Source organism: Arachis hypogaea, chromosome 3, assembly GCF_003086295.3.
Source record: "Arachis hypogaea cultivar Tifrunner chromosome 3, arahy.Tifrunner.gnm2.J5K5, whole genome shotgun sequence".
NCBI classification, from domain to species: Eukaryota; Viridiplantae; Streptophyta; class Magnoliopsida; order Fabales; family Fabaceae; genus Arachis; species Arachis hypogaea.
In genome coordinates, this window is record NC_092038.1 from 18,792,996 (window position 1) to 18,797,397 (window position 4,402).

General features: G+C 35.9%; 1 non-coding gene across 1 annotated transcript; it reads right to left on the reverse strand.

The window, feature by feature from the left end:
- Nucleotides 1-3,830: 3,830 nt before the first annotated feature.
- Nucleotides 3,831-3,934, reverse strand: LOC112793537 (small nucleolar RNA R71). Its single transcript, XR_003198226.1, has one exon. It is a non-coding gene; the product is annotated as a small nucleolar RNA R71 (small nucleolar RNA).
- Nucleotides 3,935-4,402: the final 468 nt, after the last annotated feature.

Sequence of the window (4,402 nt, forward strand, 5' to 3'; positions counted from 1 at the left end):
TAGTAAGTTTGAGCTACTTTTAGGGATGTTTTCATTAGTTTTTATGTTAAATTCACATTTTTGGACTTTACTATGAGTTTGTGTGTTTTTCTGTGATTTCAGGTAAATTCTGACTGAAATTGAGGGATTTGAGCAAAACTCTGAAGAAGGCTGACAAAAGGACTGCTGATGCTGATGGAATCTGACCTCCCTGCACTCGAAATGGATTTTCTGGAGTTACAGAACTCCAATTGGCGCGCTCTCAACGGCGTTGGAAAGTAGACATCTAGAGCTTTCCAGCAATATATAATAGTCCATACTTTATTCGAAGAATGACGACGTAACTTGGCGTTGAACGCCAAGTACACGCTGCTGTCTGGAGTAAAACGCCAGAAAAACGTCATGATCCGGAGTTGAACGCCCAAAACACGTCATAACTCAGAGTTCAACGCCAAGATATGCCTTAGCACGTGAATTCATCAAGCTCAGCCCAAGCACACACCAAGTGGGCCCCGGAAGTGGATTTATGCATCAATTACTTACTCATGTAAACCCTAGTAGCTAGTCTAGTATATATAGGACATTTATCTATTGTATTAGACATCTTTGATCTCAGTTTTGTTTTATTCTTCATCTTAGGGGATCATTGATCACGTTAGAGAGGGCTGGCCATTCGGCCATGCCTGAACTCTTTGCTTATGTATTTTCAACGGTGGAGTTTCTGCACACCATAGATTAAGGGTGTGGAGCTCTGCTGTACCTCAAGTATTAATGAAATTCTATCTTCTTTTATTCAATTCTCTTTTATTCTTATTCCAAGATATTCATTCGTACCCAAGAACATGATGAATGTAATGAGTTCAATTACCCTCATTATTATTCTCACTTATGAACGCGAGTGATTGACAACCACCTACGTTCTACATGCAACAGAGCTTGAATGCGTATCTCTTAGATTCTCCAACAGAATCTTCGTGGTATAAGTTAGATAGTTGGCGGCATTCATCTGGATCCGGAAAGTCCAACCTTGTCTGTGGTGTTCTGAGTAGGATCCTGGGAGTCCGGAAAGTCCAACCCTGTCTGTGGTGTTCCGAGTAGGATTCCGATCATGAATGACCGTGACGTGCTTCAAACTTTAACCTGCTGGGCGTTGGTGACAGACGCAAAAGAGGGATTCTATTCCAGTAGGAGCGGGAACCAACCGGTGATTAGCCGTACTGTGACAGAGTGCGTTAGCATAGTTTTCACTGCGAGGATGGGATGTAGCCATCAGCCATGGGTGATGCCTCCAGACTGGTTAGCTGTGCGAGTGACAGCCGCACAGGTTATTTCCCCGTGAGGAATGAAAGTAGCCACAGTTGATGGTGAACCCCTATACAAAGCTTGCCATGGAAAGGAGTAAGAAGGATTGAGTAGAAGGAGTAGGAGAGCAGGCGTCCAAGAGCTCTACAGCATCTCCATCCGCTTATCTGAAATTCCCACCAATGAATCTGCATAAGTGTTCTATCCCTTTTATTATTTATTTCTTTTTATTATTCCTATCCTCAAACCCATAAATAATGTTTAATTTGCCTGACTGAGATTTACAAGGTGACCATAGCTTGCTTCATACCAACAATCTCTGTGGATTCGACCCTTACTCACGTAAGGTTATTACTTGGACGACCCAGTACACTTGCTGGTTAGTTGAACGAGATTGTGAAGAAAATAAACAATGCCCTCAGAGTATACATCTTTTATAAATCCAATTACAAGAAAAAAGGGAATCACAATTTCGTCCACCAAGTTTTTGGCGCCGTTGCCGGGGATTGTTCGAGTATGGACAACTGACGGTTCATCTTGTTGCTCAGATTAGGTAATTTTCTTTCCAAAAATCTTTTTCAAAATTTTTTTCTTTTATTTTTCGTTTTTCCAAAAATGTTTTTCGAAAAAAATCAATAAAAATACAAAAAAATTAGAAAATCATAAAAATCAAAAATATTTTGTGTTTCTTGTTTGAGTCTTGTGTTAATTTTTAAGTTTGGTGTCAATTGCATGCTTTTAAAATTTTTCTTGCATTGTTTTCGAAAATTCATGCATTCATAGTGTTCTTCATGATCTTCAAGTTGTTCTTGACAAGTCCTCTTGTTTGATCTTGATGATTTCTTGTTTTGTGTCTTTTGTTGTTTTTCATGTGCATTTTTGCATTCATAATTTTCATGCATTAAAGATTTCTAAGTTTGGTGTCTTGCATGTTTTCTTTGCATCAAAAATTTTTCAAAATTATGTTCTTGATGTTCATCATGATCTTCATAGTGTTCTTGGTGTTCATCTTGACATTCATAGCATTCTTGCATGCATCTTGTGTCTTGATCCAAAATTTTCATGTTTTGGGTCATTTTTGTGTTTTTCATTCAATATTTAAAAATCAAAAATATCTTTTCCTTATTTTCCTCCAAAATTTTGAAATTTTGGGTTGACTTGGTCAAAAAATTTTAAAAATTAGTTGTTTCTTACAAGTCAAGTCAAAATTTCAATTTTAAAAATCTTATCTTTTCAAAATCTTTTTCAAAAATCATATCTTTTTCATTTTTTTTTATTTTCGAAAATTTCAAAAAAATATTTTTCAAAAAATTTTCAAAATCTTTTTCTTATCTTTTTATCCAATTTTCGAAAAATTAGCTAACAATTAATGTGATTGGTTCAAAAATTTGAAGTTTGTTACTTTCTTGTTAAGAAAGGTTCAATCTTTAAATTCTAGAATCTTATCTTGTAGTTTCTTGTTAGTTAAGTAATTTTTAAAATTAAATCTTTTTTTTATCTTTTTCAAATATATCTTTTTATCTTTTATCTTATCTTTTTCAAAAATTTTATCTTTTTCAAAATTTGATTTCAAAATATCTTATCTAACCTCCTATCTTCTTATCTTTTTCAAAATTTGATTTCAAATCTTTTTCAATCAACTAACTAACTCCTTGTTTGTTTCTTATCTTTTTCAAAACCACCTAACTACTTTTCCCTCTCTAAATTTTCGAAAATTCTCCCCCTCTTTTTCAAAAATTCTTTTTAATTGTTTTAAATTCTAATTTTAATCTCATCTCATCTTTAATTTTCGAAAATCACTAACCATTTTTTCAAAATTATTTTCGAAAATTTCTCTTCTCTTTTCTTATTCTATTTAATTATTTAATTACTAACACTTCTCTTCACCTCTCTTCATCCAAATCCGAACCTCCTCCTTCATTCTTCTACCCCTTTCTTCTTCTACTAACATAAGGGAATCTCTATACTGTGACATAGAGGATTCCTCTTTCTTTTCCTGTTTTCTTCTCTTTCTTATGAGCAGGAACAAGGATAAAGGCACTCTTGTTGAAGGTGATCCAGAACCTGAAAGGACTCTGAAGAGAAAATTAAGAGAAGCTAAATTACAACAATCCAGAGGCAACCTTTTAGAAAATTTCGGACAAGAGGAAGAGATGGCCGAAAATAATAATAATAATGTAAGGAGAATGCTTGGTGATTTCACAAAGCCAACATCCAAGTTTGATGGAAGAAGCATCTCCATTCCTGCCATTGGAGCCAATAACTTTGAGCTTAAGCCTCAACTAGTTGCATTAATGCAACAAAACTGCAAGTTTTATGGACTTCCATCTGAAGATCCTTATCAGTTTTTAACTGAATTCTTGCAAGTCTGTGATACTGTAAAGACGAATGGAGTTAATCCTGAAGTCTACAGACTCATGCTTTTCCCTTTTGCTGTAAGAGACAGAGCTAGAATATGGTTGGATTCACAACCTAAGGATAGCCTGGACTCCTGGGATAAGCTGGTCACTGCCTTCTTAGATAAATTCTTTCCTCCTCAAAAGCTGAGCAAGCTGAGAGTGGATGTTCAAACTTTCAAACAAAAAGATGGTGAATCCCTCTATGAAGCTTGGGAAAGATACAAGCAGCTGACCAAGAGATGTCCATCTGACATGTTTTCAGAATGGACCCTATTAGATATATTCTATTATGGTCTCTCTGAATTTTCGAAAATGTCACTGGACCATTCTGCAGGTGGATCTATTCACCTGAAGAAAACGCCTGAAGAGGCTCAAGAACTCATTGACATGGTTGCAAACAACCAGTTCATGTATACCTCTGAGAGGAATTCCGTGAATAATGGGGTCCCTCAGAAGAAGGGAGTTCTTGAAATTGATGCTCTGAATGCCATACTGGCTCAGAACAAAGTGTTGACTCAACAGGTCAACATGATCTCTCAAAATCTGAATGGATTGCAACATGCATCCAACAGTACTAGAGAGGTAGCTTCTGAAGAAGCTTATGATCCTGAAAACCCTGCCATGGCAGAGGTTAATTACTTAGGTGAACCTTATGGAAACACCTATAACTCATCATGGAGAAATCATCCAAATTTCTCATGGAAGGATCAACAAAAACCTCA